Raw genomic sequence first — 21,454 nt, 5'->3', positions numbered from 1 at the left:
GAATACATGCACGGACCTCGAGCATGATTCTGTGAGGGGGGCGCACATGCCTTCGGGGGCCGGGAGGGGAGAGGAGCCCAGCCTCACCCCGTTTCGTCTCCAGCTGCGGCGTGAACGTCTGAGCACAAGCAGGGGCTCGGAGTGGTGCACATCTACTCTCCTACCGCGCTGGAGATGAGAATTTCCCCAACGGAGCTGTCTGCTGGGCGGCACGGCACGGCTGCTTCAGGCTCCGGGGAGAATCCGGTTCCTGGCCTTTTCCAGCCATAGAGGCTGTACACACTCCTTGGCTCACGGCCCCTTCCGTTCTCTGAAGCCAGCAAAGGCATCACTCAGGGCCTTATCAGCACATCTTCTCCGACTCCAGACTCTTCCTGGTGCCCTCCTTTTGTAAGGCTCTTATGATTGCAACGGACCCACCCGCATCATCCAAGACAGTCTCCCCATCTGGAGGCCTTTGATCACATCTACACGCTCCCTTTTGCCAAGTAAGGTAACACGTGCACAGTTTCCGGGAATTCTAGGCATCAGGACGTGGGCATCTTTTAAAAAATTTTCTGAACGTTTATTTACGTTTCGAGAGACAGAGCGTGAGCGGGGGAGGGACAGGAAGAGAGAGAGGGAGACACAGAATCCGAAGCAGGCTCCGGGCCCCCGAGCTGTCGGCACAGAGCCCGATGCGGGGCTCGAACCCACGAACCGTGAGATCAGGACCTGAGCTGAAGTCGGATGCTTCGCTGACTGAGTCACCCGGGCGCCCCCCTGAGGATGTGGACATCTTTTTGGGGAGCCATTATTCTGACCACTGGCCCGGTCTTACTGGCCAAAAAAGTAAGAAACAAACAAAAAGATGACTCAAGTTGTTCTGGAAGCTGGCGTCTGTTGTCTAGATCTGTTATTGCTCACCCTGGGCTTTTCCTCCGCTCCGTTTCCTGCAAGATGTCTTCTCCATCCTGTGCCGCCTTTCTTGGTACTTTGGATTCTCAGGCAGTTCCTGCTGGACCCAGATTGGTTTTATCATCAATTGTTTTTCCTGAGGACAGGGATACCCTGCCTCGAGGCTGTTGGTCTTAATCACTGTGAAGTTTTGATCTGCCACCCAACACTGGTAGGTCCTACAAGTGCCATAGGGTGCCTAATCTGTATTTCTGTTTTGTTTTTTTTTTTTTAACGTTTATTCATTTTTGAGACAGAGAGAGACAGAGCATGAACGGGGGAGGGGCAGAGAGAGAGGGAGACACAGAATCGGAAGCAGGCTCCAGGCTCCAGGCCGTTAGCCCAGAGCCTGACGCGGGGCTCGAACTCACGGACCGCGAGATGGTGACCCGAGCTGAAGTCGGACGCTTAACCGACTGAGCCACCCAGGCGCCCCGATGTGTATTTCTGAAAGAGCCCAAATGATGTCTTCCCCCCCTGGGAAGTTTTGTTTGTGTAACTTTGGCATACCCACTCATTGGAGACATGTGAAAACTCAGAGGAGAATCACCAAACCAGACCAGGGGCTTGGAACATCAGAGAATAAACACAAAATCAATTTAGGGCACCTGGTGGCTCAGTCGGTGAAGCGTCCGATTTCGGCTCAGGTCATGATGATCTCACGGTTCGGGAGTTCGAACCCCGCGTCGGGCTCTGTGCTGACAGCTCGGGGCTTGGAGCCTGCTTCCGATTCTGTGTCTCCCTCTCTATCTTCTCCTCCCCCACTCGTGCTCTGTCTCTCTCTCAAAAATAAATAAACATTAAAAATTTTTTGATAAAAAAATTAAATAAAAACCCACACAAAATCAACCCATCATAGCCACTGCCTGAATAGATTGTTCCTTTTGTCCCCAGCTCATAAGGTGGAGCCCAGGAGGGAACAGGAAGTGGCTTGAGAAAATACACCCAGCTCAGGGGGCCTGTGAATGGCACCCCCCGATGCCGGGGAGCATCAAGTTGGCTTATGAGAGGCGTCTCAGTGGGAACCATTTTCTGTGAAGTCCAGTGGGGCAGGCTGCCGTCCTGACTGGGCACTGGCACTCAAAGCTGGCGCTCAATACCCCACGGTTCTAAAGTTCTAGAACCTTCCCTAGCTGAGGCGGAGGCTTCTGCAAGGCCAGGTGAGATTCGTGGAGAAGGGGTTAATCCTTACTGCTCTCAGGTCATCTCTCCTCAGATCTTTTCATAACTCGTGAGATACCTGGCTCCTGAGGACGGTGTCACAGAGGGTGTGGTGCCCGTCTCCGGGCGTCCTGTCTCTTGCTCATGGTGCTATTATGCTCTGATTGGTATTAATAATTGATTTATACAGCACCTTTTACAATCCTGCAAGCGCTCGCGACAATCGGCCCCTGTGTGGACACACGCATCACTTCGCTTCACCCTCAGACGATAAGCTGCCACCTCATGGGGTGGGGGTGGCAGCAGGCGCCAGTCACCTCAGTGGCACCAAGGCCTCGACAAGGAGACAGTTTGATGCAGGAAGTAGGGCAGCGTCTTATCTCCTCTGACCGGGGTGGGGGGAATGGGTGGAGGTGATTCTGAGCCTGTTATTGATTAGTGGGAGGATTCCACCCCCAAGAAGCCCGGGCGAGGGAAGCGTCTTTTGGCCACGGGATAGGGTCAGTTTCCCCGAGTTACCCCATTATATAGATGAGGAGAAAACCCGAGGTGCCGATGGGACAAAAGAACGCCACGGCAGAGATGGAGAAGAGCCAAGGCTGGGGCTGCGCGCCTTGTTTTCCTCTGCCAAGGCCCAGGGGAAGGTGAAGGGGGTCATCCAAGGCTCGGGTCATCAGCCGCCATATTTTGTGGAGCTTGAGATGCTCATGTTAGCGTTTGGAGGGAGCTGAGGTCTTGCAGGGCCTCTGTGCCTGATCGTTTTGCTATAATTCTGCCTGTGGGACTTCACTTAAGATCTTCGAGTCCTGGTTTTTGGAGAGTCTCTGCGTCATGTATTTGAAGAACACGGGTTCTGGAATAAGTCCATTTTCTGGTGGTCCCTAGGAATGCAGGTGCTAAGACTTACTTCCCGGGTGATGGGTAGGGAAGTCGGAGAACCTCTGGGAATGTCAGTTTTCACATCTGGGGAATGGGGATACGGAGAGTCCCCACTTCCCAGGGGTGATCATTTTATCTTCATGTTGGTCATCCACGTGTCATCATCTTTGTCAAATAGCAGTGCTCTCCTAGCAGAAATGAAGCATCTTGGTAGATCAAAAAGGAACTCGGTTTCCCAGAAAGGAGGCATGAGACACACAGAGAGAGTTCTATGGTTGTTTAGATCCTGGTGCCATGCACTCCGGGTGGTCAGTCGGGAGGGCTCGGAATCATCCAGGAGCAAAGGCCAAGCATAAGAATGAGTCAGAGCTCTTGGGTGGCCAAGCAGAAAAACCAAGAATAAAGTAAGTCAGGCAATGGGGTGTGGATTGAGATGAGACAGGAACTAAGACTCGTCTAGAAACGTCTAGATCGGGATTTTCCAAGGCTGTTCTACCCAATACCAGTCCGCTGGTTCCCCCTCCCTGAGCAAAGGACACCACGGCCAAGAAAGTGGGGAGCATGTTCTTCCTCCCTCTGGGGGCACCACCAAGTTTATCTGCGTCCTAAAAGCTCTGAGAAGTCCTGCGGTGAAGAAGTCCATTGAATTTCCAGGAGGAAATTCCAGTATTCCCCAAACCTATTTAACTCTTGAACCCCTCCTTTTATCTGATTTGATTTCATAAAATAATACATCCTTTCTCTGAAAATACTTAGGGAGAGAGATTGAGTTTAACCAAGAGAATTTGGAAGAACTCTGCTCCCCAAGGTTGGAAAAAAAAAAAAAAAGAAGATTTTGTGTCTAATCTCTGTTGTTCATAACGCGCCCTACTTGAATGTCATTTAAAAAAACAAAACAAAACAGAACAAAACAAAACAAAAAACTTGTGTATTGTGCCCGGAAATGTTGGTGTGAGATTTTTGTAGCTGTTTTAAATGGCTGACCTAAAGGCTCAGGAATGAAAAATACTTGGGTTCCCATTATGGGCGAGTGTCAGTGCTGTTCGTGACGACATCTCTACAGCGGTGACAACGGTCAGTCACGGCAGCCGTTTACGGCGTCCCGTCTGTATTCTCTTCCCCCACACTCCGTAGGGGGGCATACACGATCTATTTAGTCCTCTAAAGAGGAAACTGAGGCTCAGAAGGGTCGGTAGTTTTCCCAAAGTCACGGCTCTAGAAAGTAGCAAAGCCCACATTTGAATCCAGGATCAACGTTCCCGGGCAATCGCGTTGCCACCTCTCGTGGACGTGCTGGTCTGTTTTTCCCGTTTACTTTCCAAATCCTCCCGAGTGACTCAGGGATCACACGTACCGTCAGGAGCCAGGACTGCCCCGCATAATTGGAAGCTGAGGCTCACATCCTGAAAAAGTCGTGCCAGCCCTCCTGCTCGGCAGCCTGCGGAAAGGCGCTCCGTGGCTCAGGCACGGCCAGGGATGGATGCAAGCGGATCTCACGCCCCTGCTCCGTCCCGTGGACCTTGTCCGCTGCGTGCCAGACCCAGCTGTGTGTTGTCCAGGGGTGGCTTTCGTCTTCAGAGGCTCACGCTCGTGCACACGCACGGAAATTTCCACGTGCGCGCACGTGCTCCCTTGTGCGCGAAGGTCCGGGCTGGACACGGCTCTTCCACTTTGCCCGGGACTGTCCTCGTCTTGGCGCTGGGTGTTCCACATCCTGGGAAGTCCCCCGGGGCCTGTGGACCCAGAATAGTTGATTCCTTTTGAGGAATCCACCTAAAAAGTTCTTGCCCGTGTAGAGAGGGACAGGTAAGACTTGTCTCGTGGCAAGGGGCCTCAAAAACAACCAGAGCAACAGGAAAATGCCGTACAAGGGAGCAGGGCCATTTTTGGTTATTGGAAAACACAACAGATGGGGCGCCTGGGTGACTCAGTCACCCAGAAATTAAGCGTCTGACTCTTGATTTCAGCTCAGGTCGTGATCTCCCGGTTCCTGAGATCGAGCCCCGAGCTTGGCTCTGTGCTGATGGGGTGGAGCCTGTTTGGGGTTCTCTCTCTCTCTCTCTCTCTCTCTCTCTCTGCCCTTCTCCCACTCATGTGTGCGCATGCTCTCTCTCTCTTTCTCAAAATACATAAACTTAAAGAAAAAACAACAGAAATAGCTCTCAGTAGAAAAAAATAGAACTCAAAGTCTTTTGTATTAAGTCCGACACTTTACTAATTCAAAAAAGTGCTTTTAAAAGAAGACCCTTCTACTCCACCATCGCTCCCTAGATTAATCATAATAAAAACAGCTATCACCTGAGAGGCTTTGCCAGGCTCCTTGCTGGGCCCTTGGCATAGAACACTTCCCTGAACTTGCACTACAAGCCCACGAGGTAGGAGCCACTTTTGCGCACAGTCTGACAAACGAGGAGACTAAGACCCGGCTGAGTTACATCGCCTGCCCCAGGTTACAGGTAGCAGGTGCCAGCTGCAGGCAGGTTGGACCCGGGTGACGTGTGAGCGGGCCCCCCAGGCACCGCCTACTTGGCCATCCTGTTCCCCGCGCTGGTGATGAGCGCTTTGAGAAATGGACACCTTTAGGTCCCGCTTGTGCCAGAGCACAGGCTTCCTCGAGGGCAGTCCCTGGTTCATTAACGTATCCTCAGAGTACTTGACCCAGGGCCTTAAATATAGCAGGTGCTCAGTTAATGTTTGCTAAGTTGGTTTGAAGTGAAACAATCTGTATGGTCTTTGCAGACAGCAAAAAAACACTCCGCAGAAAGCCTGAGCTGTTTCCAAGGGGCCGGCTTCTTGATTGCTTCATGGGGATGCAGGGTTGAGTCACGGGGACTATCTGTAGATGAAGAAACCATCAAGTGATAATAGAAAATGTGGGCACAGTGCTTAACTATGTGTTTGTCATGCCATTGAAATGTTATTTGTAATTAACATGATTATCCTTTATAACAACTCTGTGAGGTTGGTAACATTTCAGACCCAATGGACAGATAAGAAAATGACGGTACAGAAGGTTACGTAACTTGCCCAAGGTCACGGATCTTGTATGTCTGGCTTGGGTCCGAGATCTTAAGCCCAGAAAGATATTTCCCACTACCTGCAAAACAAAGGATAAAGAGTCACCCGGGTGGGCATTTCCATAACAGCTACTGTGTGGTGTTTATTGTGTAAGGGGCTGGCATTCCCAAAGAAAAAAGCGCCACAGGAATATTAATATTAAATAATAAAATGTACACTGAATATTAATAATAATATTAGGATTAATTATATTAACTGATACATCATATTAGTAATGATAACCGTTATAATCATATAATGGTAAGAATTACATCATTAATTAGTATAAAATTAATAGGAATGACAGCATTGAATATTTTATAAAATATTAATAAGAATCGATACTCACAGCCGCAGTTGGGCATGCGCGATATGTCAGACATCTAATGGACTTTATGTATTTTTACAAGCAAACAGGCGTGATTTTAATCGAGACATTCTTATTTTTAATTTCTTACAATTTTAGCTTTATTGCGGCCCAAGTAGCCAACAGAGTTGGAAGGCATTTAAAGCGCACGTCACGGTGGCTGGACAATATCTGTGTACATTTGTCCGCGAGTTCCCTTGACCAGCTAATTACGCCCAGCATCTCACGTATTTATCTTTGCTTTTTGAGGAACACGTAAAAGTTCCACTCTCTGAGCACATTTCAATGGTACAATGCAGTGCTATCAGCTACGGTCACCGTGCCCTGCAACGGATCCCCAGACATCGTTGGTCTTAGAGCTGAAAGTGTGCTGCCTTTTACCGACCTCTCTCTATTTGCTCCACCTCCCCAGCCCCTGGCCATCTCCATTCTACTCGCTCTTAAGTGAGTTTGACTTTCCGTCTTGTTCTCAAGATTCCAGGGGCCCCTGGGGGGGGGGGGGGGTTCGGTCGGTTGAGCGTCCAACTTTGGCTCAGGTCATGATCTCGCGGTTGGTGAGTTCGAGCCCCGCGTCGGGCTCTGGGCCGTCGTCAGCCTGTCGGCATACAGCCGGCTTCAGACCCCGTCCCCCTCCCTCTTGCCCCTCCCCCGCTTGCACCCTCCCCCGCTTGCAGCCTCCTCTGCCTGATGGTGACTTTGCTGCAGGCACGCTGCCTCTTCGTGGTCTGCAGAGCCCGGATATCTGGGGCAGTCAACTTCGGGGAGCGGAATGAGAAGAGTTTTTGCAGGCAAACCGACGCAGAGGCAAAGCTCCACAATCCCACGTGCGTGCGGAAACCGCATGGAAGGAACGCTCATCCCTCTCGGCCCCCCTCGCTGCTCCATTGGGCAATTGGCAACAGTCACACGATCAAATAATAAGCCTTCTTGCCATCAATCTCCATGGGTGTGGGTGCCCCAGGATGTGACAACCCGGGGAGATCATTGTCAGGCTCATTTTAGCTTCTCTTTCTAAATTCCCAGACTTTGTCTTTTTGAGTCGTCTCCAGAACCTTCCCAAGGGGGATTTTCCTGACTCTTGTAAACTGGAGATTTATGTCCCTCATGTGGACTTTTCCCAGCTTAGCTGGTTCTCAGTCGTGGGTGTTTTCCTTCAGGCGGAAGTGTCTGAAGCAGAGGACGTTGGAGAAACTGCTTTGTAGTGAGATTCTTGGACTAGTTCTTACCTGCGAGGGGTAATTTGCAAGGAAACGTGGTGTAGGGAAAAAGAGGTTGGTTTCTGGAATCTTGAGACGGTTTGTCTCTTGAAGCCCTATGACTTGGGGCAAGTTATCTGCCCCATCTGTACCTCCCCCTTGTCCTTATCTACCAAATAAGAAAGGACGGTATCTGTCCTACAGGACAGAGAAGATCATCCTTATTAGGCACCGCCTTCTCTTTGAATCCTGATACTTATTCTCGTGGTTTCTGCCTTCCCTCTGACCACTTTTGCAGGACCGCCCTTATTTCCATTCACTTGTGAGGCTTCTGGTTTTTGGACCCATCCCTGCCCCCAGCCGTTCCAATGTTTTAACTTTACCTTGCTTCTCTCGTCCACTTGCCTTATGCCCTACATAACTTGTGTCTCCTTTTGAATCTGTTTGGCTTTTAGATCTCCAGCTCTGTCTACTTTTGAAAGAAACCTCTCGTTTCGTAACTGTGGACATGAGCAGGCTTAATTAAAACCCAGTGCGTTGAATTGATCCAGCTGTTGGAGCCAGGCCTTCGGCTGGAAAACAGATCGTGATGTATGTTTCGACCACTTTCCCCCTCTGCTTGGCGTGACTTTGATGGTTGAAATAAATGTGAAACCACCGTGTATGATTCACACTTAATAGCTTTCAACGAAAGCGGTTGGGAAAAGAACATCAAAACGACCCAAGCAAATGCAGAAGACCAGAAGTCGTTCATGTGAAATCAGAAAGTAAGGACCGACACCGACCCCACTTTGACAGGTAAACTTGGGAGGCTGTTCTTTGAGAAACAAACAGATTTTACACTTGATCTTAGCCGAAAGGTTGAGAAGCAATCAAATAAACAAATTTAAAAGGGCAAGGTATGGAGAAGTTGAAAGAAGGTCAAGCAAGAAGAAACATAAATATCCTAAGTTAGCCACAAAAAAACAGAACATGAAGTTGTGAGAGAGTGCTGTATGTCACCCTATATCAGGATTTCTCAACCTCAGCACTGTTGACATGTGGGCTGGAGAGTTCTTAGTGGTGGGGAGCTGTCCCGTTCACTGTAGATGTTGAGCGGCATCCACGGTCTCAACCTGGTAGATGCCACTAACACCTCTCCCCGCTCCCGCCCCCAGTTATGACAGCAAAAGGTATCTCCAGAAATTGCTAAATGTTTCCGATGGGCAAAACCACCCCCTGCTAAGAACCCTTGTTCTATATCATTCACTTTGAAAAATCTCAGTGACGAGGAAACTATTCTAGGGAAACAGTAATAATTTCACTGAAAAATTAATATATGTAAGTATGTCTATTTATACGTGTGCACATATCTCTGTACATGCATAAGAGGCGGGGAAAACATTTGCAGCGTGGTCAAAATTCCATCTCTAGAAAACCAAATCCTGGATCAAATCTAGTGAGTTATAGTCCATGCTCAGGAGGTAATAAATTATCACTTTCTATGCACTGCCAAGGTCTGAGTGGTTTCCTGGGATATGAGACTTTCAGTACTAAAACCTGGAAGATCTTGGGCAAACCAGGGCAAGCTGGTCATCCTAACACTTTCCCATCAGTAATGGGTGAAAGTAAGCCAATCTGGCGCTGAAAAGATAACTGACAGGCCACACCCACTTATGAATATAAATGAGAACATAGTAAACAAAGAAACATTTGTGTTGAGGCATGCGCTATGTAAAAGTTTTGTTTCTTTAAGAAGCTTTGTTCACAGAAATTCATCTGTGAGGTCTTAAGTTTTCACAGCAAGGATGGTGTGGGGCCGTCCCTCCTTCCGAGTCTCTCCCTAAATACCCATCTCTGGTTCTTTATCCCCTCCTCCTTCCCTAAATCCACTCCCATAGATTCCCTGGCGGGGTCCGTGGAAATCCTACATTACAATCACAGCCATCATGGTGAAATTGGGTTTGTATCCCAAAGTGTAAGATGATCTGACAGGATTATTTTGATGTAGATCACAAAGGTATTTGATGAACGCCAAGATTCATGGGATTTAAAACAAAACAAGGTTTCATTAAACTAGAAGCGTGCTCCTTCAACACAATGATTATCTTTTTTAGATCGCTAGCAACATCATTCCTGGTGGAGGCCTTCCCATTAAAGTCAGGAACAAGGAGTCCTATGACACCCTTAATTTAAAGAAGTTCTAGCCAATGCAATAAAGCAGGAAAAAAAAAACCCAGATGAAATGAAGATAAACTAGAAAGAGAGGGATAAAAAATATAATTATTTGCAGATGTGCTGATTGAACCAAAGGAAAATTTTAAGAGATAGAGAGTTTAAAAATAAACCAAAACCTTCTCTGGTTTTTAAAATTAACCTAATGGGGTGCCTGGGTGGCTCATTTGGTTAAGTGTCCAACTCTTGATTTTGGCTCAGGTCATGATCTCACAGTTTGTGAGTTTGAGCCCTGCGTTGAGCTCTGTGCTGACAGCTCAGAGCCTGGAGCCTGCTTTGGATTCTGTGTCTCTTTCTCTCTCTGCCCCTTCTCCGCTCACGCTCTGTCTCTGTCTCTCCCCAAAATAAATAAACATTAAAAAAATAAAAAAATAGTGGGGCACCTGGGTGGCTCAGTCAGTTGAGCGTCCGACGTCGGCTCAGGTCATGATCTTGCGGTTTGTGGGTTCGAGCCCCACGTTGGGCTCCGTGCTGACAGCTCAGAGCCTGGAGCCTGCTTCCGATTCTGCGTCTCCCTCTCCCTCTGCCTCTCCCCGACTTGTGCTCTGTCTCTCTGTCTCTCTCTCAAAAATAAATAAAATGTAAAAGAATTAAAAAATAATAAAAAATCAAATTAAATTAACCTAATGAAATTCCAAAAAAGGGCTTTTAAAGGAACTCGTTAAAATGAGGTGAAATGGTCTTCAAGTTAAAATGAAGTGAGAGTAGCCGTACATTTTTATGTGAAAAGTAGGGGAGAAATTATACTTCCAAACTTAAAAGCACGTTACCAAGCTACATGACTCAAGCAATATGGGCCTAATGCAAAATAGACATCTAGATACATGGAATTAAATATAAAATCTCATTAATACATCCAAGCATAGATAAGGGTATAATCCATGAGAAAGGTGGGAGCTTAAATCAAAGGAGAAATGATCATTAGGTAAAGAAAGATACTATGACACGTGATAAACCTTGACAAAGTGAAGTCAAAGTCTTACGCCATGTGGCAAAGCCACTGCAGGGAGACTGAGTCACCTGTGAACAGTCAGACCATAAGAGAATTAGAGACATAGATGAATTTTTATCTGAACCCTGTGTGGAGGAGTCTTTTTTAAAAGGAAAGGCAAAGCTACAAGCGATGTATTCGACCAAATAAAAATGAGAACAACAACAAAATCAAAAACAAACCCCCGCCCCCCAAACCAAACTAAAAAAACGCCATGAAAATTAGAAGGAAGATAATTCTAGAAGAAAATGCATACATCGTGACGACAAAATGATTATTAGTTTTACTACGTGACGAGTTACTGTAAATTAATAAGAAGGTAACTGTGCACGTAGAAAAGCACAGGCTGGGGATAGGCGTGATCAGTTTCCAAAGAAGAACTCTAAATGGCGACTGAAGCTAAAGGAAGGCATGTGACATCATCATAAAATATGTATAAATTAAAACTGAAAGCTACTGTGTTTTGCCTACCGAAGGAGGAAAAAAATTTACAGTGACAATTATCGAGGCGGTAGTCAGAGATGTCACCAAGATGTATGGATGAATACGGTCATACCACTAAGCTACAGAAAAAGGAAATTAGCTATTCAGCAGTAGATCCTTACGGAAAATGTGGTAATGTTATACAAGGGACAGTTATATGTAGTGATTAAAACTGTGGTCTTAAAGAACAGGAGGAAATATTGACGATAGATACTCTTTATTTTTATTTATTTATTTTTTTTTTTTTTCTTAAAAAAAAATAATTTATGGTCACCTTGGCTTATATACAACACCCAGCACTCCTCCCAACAGGTGCCCTCCTCAAGGCCCATCACCCACCCTCCCCGCCCTCCCACCCCCCATCAACCCTCAGTTTGTTCTCGGTTGTTAAGAGTCTCTTATGGTTTGGCTCCCTCCCTCTCTACCTTTTTGCCCCCCCTTCCCCTGCCCCATGGTCTTCTGTTAAGTTTCTCAGGATCCACATAAGAGTGAAAACATATGGTATCTGTCTTTCTCTGTATGACTTATTTCACTTAGCATAATACCCTCCAGTTCCATCCACGTTGCTACAAAGGGCCAGATTTCATTCTTTCTCATTGTCACATAGTATTCCATTGTGTATATAAACCACAACCTCTTTATCCATTCGTCGGTTGATGGACATTTAGGCTCTTCCCACAATTTGGCTATTGTTGAGAGTGCTGCTATAAACATTGGGGTACAGGTGCCCCGATGCATCAGCACTCCGGTATCCCTTGGGTCAATTCCTAGCAGTGCTATTGCTGGGTCATAGGGTAGGTCCATTTTTAATTTTTTGAGGAACCTCCACACTGTTTTCCGGGGCGGCTGCACCAGTTTGCATTCCCACCGACAGTGCAAGAGGGTTCCCGTTTCTCCACATCCTCTCCAGCATCTATAGTCTCCTGATCTGTTCATTTTGGCCACTCTGACTGGCGTGAGGTGGTATCTGAGTGTGGTTTTGATTTGTATTTCCCTGATGAGGAGCGACGTTGAGCATCTTTTCATGTGCCTGGTGGCCATCTGGATGTCTTCTTTGGAAAAGTGTCTATTCATATCTTCTGCCCATTTCTTCACTGGATTATTTGTTTTTCAGGTGTGGAGTTTGGTGAGTTCTTTATAGATTTTGGATACCAGCCCTTTGTCCGATATGTCATTTGCAAATATCTTTTCCCATTCCGTTGGTTGCCTTTTAGTTTTGTTGGTTGTTTCCTTTGCTGTGCAGAAGCTTTTTATCTTCATGAGGTCCCAGTAGTTCATTTTTGCTTTTAATTCCCTTGCCTTTGGGGATGTGTCAAGTAAGAAATTGCTGCGGCTGAGGTCAGAGAGGTTTTTTCCTGCTTTCTCCTCTAGGGTTTTGATGGTTTCCTGTCTCACATTCAGGTCCTTTATCCATTTTGAGTTTATTTTTGTGAATGGTGCGAGAAAGTGGTCTAGTTTCATTCTTCTGCATGTTGCTGTCCAGTTGTCACAGCACCATTTGTTAAAGAGACTGTCTTTTTTCCATTGGATATTCTTTCCTGCTTTGTCAAAGATTAGTTGGCCACACTTCTGTGGGTCCAATTCTGGAGTCTCTATTCTATTCCATTGGTCTGTGTGTCTGTTTTTGTGCCAATGCCATGCTGTCTTGATGATGACAGCTTTGTAGTAGAGGCTAAATTCTGGGATTGTGATGCCTCCTGCTTTGGTCTTCTTCTTCAATATGACTTGGCCTATTCGGGGTCTTTCGTGGTTCCATATGAATTTTAGGATTGCTTGTTCTAGCTTCGAGAAGAATGCTGGTGCAATTTTGATTGGGATTGCATTGAATGTGTAGATAGCTTTGGGTAGTATTGACATTTTAACAATATTTATTCTTCCAACCCATGAGCACGGAATGTTTTTCCATTTCTTTATATCTTCTTCAATTTCCTTACGACAGATAATCTTTAAAAAGTTTTATGGGGTGTCTGGGTCGCTCTTTTGGTTAAGCGTCCGACTTCGGCTCAGGTCCTGATCTCGCGGTTCCTGGGTTTGAGCCCCGCATTGGGCTCTGTGCTGACATCTCAGAGCCTGGAGCCTGCTTTGGATTCTGTGTTTCCCTCTCTCTCTCTGCCCCTCTGCTATTCATGCTCTCTGTCTCTCAAAACTGAACAAATGTTAAAAAATAATTTTAAAAAAGTTCTAAAAGAATCTGCATTGCATGATATCACTTTTGCCACAAATCACAGACACACACACACACACACACACACCAGAAAAAGAGTGTAAGGGTGGAAAAATATTGTGTCAATGGTTCTCTGATGACTTATTTTCTTCTTTGCACATTTCTATATATCCCAAATTCTTGTGTTATTTCTTTGATGATAAGAATGTATATTAAATATTTTAAAAATTATTTTAATATATCTGATCAAAAAGCTGACTGTCCTCTGAGCTGAATTCTTCACATCAGCATCTACCCATTTTTCTTTCAGGACTTGTCAAACCTGTAGGTCAGGGATAGACAACATTCAATGGGAGGATGAGGGTTCAGGGAGGCTCCTAACCACGATGATTTCCCTCTGGGGGCTTGGCAGGGCATTTGAAATTGATCAATTTGAATTAAGTAATGTCCTTTCTTTTATTCTTCAAATTTAGATACTTCTGGATGGGACAACAGTGCCTGAGCCCTTGTAGGAGCTCCATAAATGTTGGTTGATTCGATTTGAATTGAAGGCAGAGACACTATGAATGATTTTGTTCATTACATCAGTTTTTCTTCCCCAAAGAACACAGACATCGCTACATCACTTGTCTCACAGATGTGATTGATTTTATTTCTGAAGTCTCCACGGAACTGGGACATGGAGAATAAGAGGACATAGAGTGTCCAGTATAAAGGCAGGGCTTACCGAGGGGTGCCTGGGTGGCTCAGCCGGTTAAGCATCCGACTTTGGCTCAGGTCATGATCTCGTGGTTCCTGAGTTCGAGCCCCACATCGGGCTCTGTGCTGACAGCTTGGAGCCTGGAGCCTGCTTCGGATTCTGTGTCTCCCTCTATCTGCCCCTCCCCTGCGTGTACTCTGTCTCTCTCTCTCTCTCTCTCTCAACAAAATAAAACATTAAAAAAAATTAAAAGACAATAAATAAAGACAGGGCTAAACATACAGTTTGAGCTTCGAACAACATGGGTCCACTTATATGTGGATTGTTTCTTATAAATACAACACAGGACTGCCAATGTATTTTCTCTTCCTTATGATTTTCTTAATAACATTTTATTTTCTCTAGCTTACTTTATTGTAAGAAGACAGTGTATACTACAAGTCACAGAAAATATGTGTTCATCAACTGTTTATGCTATTTTTAAGGCTTTTGGTCAACAGTAGGCTGTATTTGTGGTTAAGTTTTTGGGGAGTCAAAAGTTATTTTGTACATGGGGGGTTGGTATCCAGAACCCCCACATTATTGAAAGGTCATCTGTATTTATTTTTAAGTCCACCCTTACAGCAGCTATATTCTTGGTAGATAGACTTTTTACAGTTTTTTTTTAAGTTTATTTATTTCTTTTGAGAGAGACAGAGATAGTGTGAGTAGGGGAGGGGCAGAGAGAGGGAGAGAGAGAATCCCAAGCAGGCTCTGTGCTATCAGCGTGGGGCTGGCCATGCATGGGGCTCGAACTCACGAACCATGAGATCATGTTCTGAGCTGAAGCCAAGAGTCAGATGCTTAACTGACTGAGCCATCCAAGCGCTCCTAGACTCGTGACTGGTCGTTGGCCCAGGTAAGGCATTCATTCATTCATTTATTCATTCGCTTACTTATAATCTTGAGGCACCCATGGGCCACGGAGGTCAGCCTTTGGTCCCCTGCCACTGTTAATAAAACACAGACAACCCAAAAGTAATTTCCCAGTGGCTCAAGTTCATTTGTCCTTCCTGGACACTGTGAAATGGACATAAACCTATGGGCCATGGGCCTTTTTCCTTTTCTCCTGTTCTCTCTTCCTGTGACTCTGTAGAATAGAACCTGAAGTCTCAGTAAGGCAACAGGTGATGGAAAGGGAAACTGAAGAGTGGACCAGAATTCTCCGTAGTATGTAGGAAGAAGGACAGCCACCTACTAGGTGTTAAACATCATTGGAGGCACCTCCATCCCCTCTTAGGTAATTCTCACACCTACGACACAAGTCAGATAATATCATCCCCCGTTTGCAGATGAGGAAATGGAGGTTTATGTCCGACAGGCATACAAACTTGGATATGAACTTGGATAATTCAGCATTATGATGAACATCCTCCCCTCTCGGCTTGGGAAATTCATGGTTGGTGCCCGGGCGTAATTATCGATCGTGGTTCCTTGCGCTCTCAAAGGTGTTTCAGTTCAGATGGTACATTTATCACCTATGAGAAGGCTGTTGGCTTCAAGCACCAAGAAGCCAAGGTTCAGGAGGTTTGGACACTTAAGGGCTTTATAATCTGAGAGATCAGATGTGCAGGAGGATGGTTGGAGGGTTGAGTAACTCAGAAGCTCAAAGAGCCTCCTTCCGTCTTTTCCCTTGCCAACCTTTCCAGCTGGTTCTACCCATAGATTGTGCTGCTTCAGGCATCACTTTCTCAAACGCCAATGGCTAAAGGCAGAAAACGGTCCACTTCTTCCCAGTGTTTCTTCAAAAGGACCAAGACGTCTTTTTCCGTAGCCTCTAGCAAGAGGGACCCGTACATGCCGTTTCTCCGGGGATGGGAAAAGCCTAGTGTTTTCAGGAAATTGCACATAAGCCCATGGCAGGTGAGGTTCCATGGTGGTGAGGGTAGGGCTGGTGAAGATAGTTTTCTCTTAGGGAGTCATGGGCAGGTTTTAAACTCGGAAGGGGTCTTGCTGTTGTTGCCGTGAGGAAATCCACTAGCCGGGAGTAAAGACTTCAGGGCAGATATTTTTATCTTTCTTCAAGGACCTGGAAATCGCAGCGGGTGTGTGGTAAAGAGGTTACTCGGCCAGGAGCCAGGTGCCACAGCTCTGAAAACACTTAACCGTGAAGTTCTTTCTCGTTCCGGAAGACAGACGTCTCTGTGCTCCCTCTGTGTCATTCCTGACACTTTGTGGGCAGGACCTGCTGACATCCAATGGTGGCCGTTAGTGACATTCTCAGCCTGCAGACCGGGCCCCCCAAAACCTCCCACACCACCTTTTGTGCTCTTTTCTTTCCCATCCATTTGCCAAATGAAGAAGACTCCAGGGGCGCAGGGAAGGGCAGAAAAGTTACCAAACGGAAGGAGCCCGGATCTCGGAATGACGGTGTCGAACGGAGCCCTCTGCGGACTTTCTTTGGATTTAGTCTTACAGAGAACCAGACTTTGATGGTGACACGCCATCTGGGACTTGAGAGACTTTTGTTTGTTACCGCGGCGGGTCGGCCCTAATACATGCCTCGCGGGTGTCTACGCACCCCGGAAGTACTGGGGACACGGACCAAACAGCTCCTTGACGAGGTCAAGGTGACGCGTATGGGGAGGGTCACGGCATCGAGGAGACAGAAAGGGCGGGGGGGCGTCTGTGGAGTGAGGACCGAAGTCCTATCTCGCCCGGCGAGGGCTCCATGACATCACGTCTATAAATCACCCAGCAGGAGGTGTGTTTTCATGGAATAAGTTAGGAAGAGGTTTTTGGAGTTGGCAGTTATTGGAAATATCTGTCAAAAGGGGGCGGTAAGAGGAAGGACCAAGTGATCCTACGGCACTTAGCACAGGGCCTGTTGCGTAGTATGGAGACTGCTGTAATAGTAAGTACTGGTGTGTGTCGTCATTACTGTAAGAAAGGACTGGAATGAGGGCTCCTGCCCTAGGTTTCAGGAGGAGAGGGCATTTCAGGCTTGGGGGGGGGGGGCGGTGACACGAGCAAGAGTGTGGGACGATAAGACGAGCTTCTAGAGACAGTATGTGCTGGGTGTAGGGGTGGGGGTGAAGGGGATGGGAGAGGGAAGGGAGGGGGAGAGAAGATGAATAATGCCAGGTGCTAGAACTGACAAGCTCCGTTTATAGCCTGATGACCACGTCTGCCCAGAGGGAGCGCGGATCATTCCAGTTGCCACCGGGCACGCTTCCCTGTAGCACACTGGCGCCTAATCATATCTTTCGTGCTATTTCCAAGAAGCTCAAAGGGCTTTCTGGAAGTTATCTGCTTGCTTGTCCCAACAGCCCTGCGTTATCATTCCCATCTCACAGATGGAAAAAACCAGGACACTGAGCGGCAAAGCTACTTACCTAAGGTCAGAGCGTGACTCAGTGACGCACACGTAATCAGATTCCAGATTTCTCGGTCCCCAGGCCCCTTCTGCGGCTCCTCGAGGCTAGCTTTGGGACGCCAAGCAGGCGACATCTCCTTTCCCTCGGAATGGTGCCACCGAACACCCAGATTCCTCCTGCAGTGTAGTCACTAGCGAGATCCGGGGCGTCAGCAGCATGAACTCTGGTTTATGCATTAGGACAAGAGGGGTTCTCGTTGACCTTCTATCTTTCTGTTCCTAGAATGGATTACAAACACGTTCAAGCAAACACAAAAGCGGGTAGAATTTTACAGTCAGCACCGGCACAGCCAGCAGCTAGATTCTGCAATTAATGCTTTGCCCTGTGATTAGCCAAACTACTGTTAAGCAGAAAGACGAAATTCTTTTCAATGATAGTCCAAAGAAGTGGTGCTATTGAAAATCTTCTTAAATGTCTGTGACTGATAAGAAAGCAATTTTTTTAAAAAAAATTACTTAAGTCTTTCAGCTCCTCGCCCGTATTTGCTATCACAGTGAAATCACAAGCAGATTGCAAGAATCTCTTCACGTTGAGAATATATCCCGGCACGGGTCTTTAAAATAAAATATCATGGTATTTTGCTAGATTTTTCTATTTAAAAAAAAAAAAAAAAAGAAGTTCCCCTCCCATAGCTTAAAAAATAAACACACACCCAAACAGAGACTTGGGACAGGGAGTGTGGAATAAACAATTTAGGTCCCTCCTATGGGAAACGTGTAAGAGGTCAGGCTATAAGAAACTGCCTGGCTAGAGACTTGAAGGAGCCAAAGAAAGCTTTGATCTTATTTTAGAGATAAGGCCCAGAAAGGGCAAGCGACTTGCCTGAGGTCACACAGTGAAGGCCTCTCAGTGACAGTGTTAGACCAGTAACTTGGGACCCTGGAGGCAGAGCTGGTCTGAAAGGCCTCAGAAGGCCCCACTATCGCTTTGCCCCCCATTCACACCATCCCTCTCATTGTTTACCGGAGATAGTTAGGACTCCGATTCCAGATTTCTCAATCCCCAGGCCCCGTCTGCGGCTCCTCTAGGCTAGCTTTGGGTACCCAGAATGGGTACCCGAAAAATCACTTTCGGGGACTCTGGGGATTAGGGGGACAAGTTGGTTGGACCTGAACCGCCTTCCTGAGGCAGAGTCTCTGTTGCCCAGGGAATATGCTTTTGACGAGGCCTTCTCTGCCTGGGTGGGGGCTCCTCCCCGGGGCCAGTTCCTGAGCTGCCCCAGGCTTGCACGGGCCCCTAGCTGTTTATCCGCAGGTAGTACCTGGATGGATGCACCACACTGATCAGAAAAATGAATGCAGAAATAAAACCTAGGTCACTGGCCTTCTCTCTGCCACTCTCCTGATTTCGCCGAGGGCGAAGAGGCTGTGGTCCCACTGGGATCCTTGCGTGTCCCTTCTGGGAGGCAGGAGTACCTTCCCGGTGGACCCCTGGTTGCCAGGACCCCTTCTGAGAAATCCAGCCTCCTCGCCGGACCCCAGGGGCGCTCTCAAACCCGCAAGCAGCCTCTAAGCTCCCACTGCAGGCAGGAAGCGGCAGAAACTCATATTCCCTGTGCTATCAGTCATCTTTGGCCTGTGCAACCGTGAGAGACCTTAATCTCTTGGGCGTCAGCGGGGATTCTGTCTCCAGCACTAAACTCATTTAAGGGAGAGGGGGTGCGTATTAATAATGAAGATAACCAAACAGCCCGGGCTGCGCTATTCCCTGACCTGCCCCCAGGCGGGCCCTAATGACCCGTTTGTGAAGCGCGCGCAGAGCCCCAGATGAAAGGCGCCCAGGTGAGTCCAGCCCAGCCCGCTGATGTCAGGACACCTGCTGAGCCCGCTCCAGGGGTCCAGCTGTTCCTGCTCCCGCTGGCTCTGGGGACCTAGCTCCCGGCAGGCAGGCTTGCAGTGGTGCAGTGGAGAGGGAGCCACACAGATGGGGACACAGATAGGGTGACTCACCATGCTGAGAGAGAAACCAAAAAGGAGGTAGAGAACAGGGAGATGGGGAGGGAGGATCAGACGGGGAGAGGCAGAGAGGGGAGCGTGGGCAGAAAGGGCTGGGAGTGACCAGAGGGCTACGGGAGAGGGAAAGAGACAGGGAAACACACACACACACACACACACACACACACACACACACGCACGCGGCGGGGGCGGGGCCCAGGCAAGAGAAAGCTACAGGCAGCGGCTGCAGGGGCGACTGGCTTGAGTGCGCGCGCGGTCTGGGGACAGGGTTGGCGGGGGGGGGGGGGGGGGGGGGGGGGGGGGGGGAGGGGGCCGGAGCCCGGCCCCGCCCCCTCCTCGCGCCCCCTCCCCGCGTCTTATCAGCGGCTCGAGGGCGGGCGGCCTTGGGCGCGAGGCGGCGGCGGCGGCGGGGCCTTATTGCAGGTGCGCTGGCGCCGCCGAGTCTGCGGAGGCCGCTGCGTGGCCGGCCGGGCGGGTGGCGGCGGCAGGCACGGCGCAAGCGGGGGCGCGGGGGCGCGGCCTCGTCTTCGCACGCAGGGCGCTGAGCATCCCGGCCTGGCGCCCTTCCGCCGGCCGGCCCGGAGCCGGCTCCAGCCACCTGCCCGCCAGAGCTGGAGGCTTGGGCACCTGCCCCCCCCCCCCCGGATCACCCCCCCCCCCGCGCCCGCCTCCGCCCCGGGACCCGCCCGGGGCTTGCGATCCTCCCCCAGGGGCTCTGCTGGGGACTTGCGTCTTCACCAAGCCGCTGCTTGTGAACATCTGTAGTTCCGGGTCAACTTCAACAGTAACATTTTGCAGAAACGTATGGCACACACGACATGTATGTCAAACATTCTTGCTATTTGCGTTGGTGCCGTCGACGGAGCCCTTAGCAGTCAGAGGCCTCCCGGAGCTTGCCGCTCTGCTTTGCTATTTACAAGCTGTGGCCTTGGGGTGAGCGGCTTCCCCTCTCTCTGCCTCGGGCTCCTCTTCTGGGAAATGGGAGGACGGAGGTGCCTTCACACAGGGCTGCCCGAAGGGTGAAAGGAGCTCGAAGATGTGATGCTTCAACGGTGCAGGCACAGAGAAGTTGTTATTAAGCCCCTGGGAGTCATCACTGTCTTCTTCCCAGGCTTGCGGAGATTCTGGGGCAAAGAGGCCGCACACACGTTTGGGAGCCAGGCTGGTCGGGTAGCGCTATACGGTCGCATCTTTAAGAGCCCCGTGTCTGTGTGTGAGACCTTGGGCCAAGTCACCCCAGTTTGCCTAGGCTGGAGGCCTCTGGAGCACAGCAACGTTAATATCAGTGGCCCCCCAGGCGTTATTAGAAATATTACAGAGGTACCACAGTAGGAGAGCCTCCTGCTGACCCATTCTAGGTTCCGGTACAGTGTTCACACCCTCCCAGGCTGCCCACAGCCCGTCCCCGAACACCGCAGAGGGACTAGAGCCTTCCCAAGAGTACCCTGTGGTGTGGTCTGAATGCTCTACTCCTGCGCCCTGGCCCCTGGATCCTTCCCCAGCATCCCCAGACAAATCTCTTGACTGTCTGATTGCATGAGTGTCTCCTTCCCAGAAGACCTAAACTGAGTCTAAGTGAAGTAATTCGTAAAAGATTCACATACAAAGCCCACCAATAGGCATTAGGAGCTATTACTATTTTGGCTATTATTACTGTGCATTCCCGCTGTCAGCACCCTGAGCAACGGAGCCGTTTCGTCCGTTCTGTCCCATGCTCTCTCTGTTCTGCAAGCACGTGGAGACCCTCCTAGGTGCCAGGCTTCAAAATTCATGCTGAGTCTACAGACCTCTGCACAGAGCTGGTACCTGGCGGGGGGAGACAGCAGAAACAGACATTTCAGCGCAGCATGGGTGGAGAAAGCCGACTGTTAATGACAGCACAAAGGGAAGAAGCGTGCTTAACTTATCCTGCAGGGGGGGCAGGAGGGAGGAGCA

The 21,454-nt window shown here is 48.7% G+C and overlaps 1 long non-coding RNA gene across 2 annotated transcripts; it reads right to left on the bottom strand.

Annotated features, from left to right (window-relative positions):
- Window positions 1-3,107: 3,107 nt before the first annotated feature.
- LOC144613907 (uncharacterized) lies at window positions 3,108-21,421 on the bottom strand. 2 transcript variants are annotated; one of them, XR_013551363.2, is made up of 3 exons: window positions 21,307-21,421; window positions 17,523-17,782; window positions 3,108-6,073 (listed from the first exon to the last, which is right to left on the bottom strand). It is a non-coding gene; the product is annotated as an uncharacterized LOC144613907 (long non-coding RNA). The 2 variants fall into 2 exon arrangements; XR_013551364.2 differs by lacking the exon at window positions 21,307-21,421 and adding an exon at window positions 19,380-19,730.
- Between the last annotated feature and the right edge of the window lie 33 nt (window positions 21,422-21,454).

The sequence above is a fragment of the Panthera onca genome, chromosome D3, assembly GCF_046562875.1.
Source record: "Panthera onca isolate mPanOnc1 chromosome D3, mPanOnc1 haplotype 2, whole genome shotgun sequence".
Classification (NCBI taxonomy): domain Eukaryota; kingdom Metazoa; phylum Chordata; class Mammalia; order Carnivora; family Felidae; genus Panthera; species Panthera onca.
Note: the sequence above shows the minus strand (reverse complement) of the source record. Positions and strands in the feature narration are given on the sequence as shown.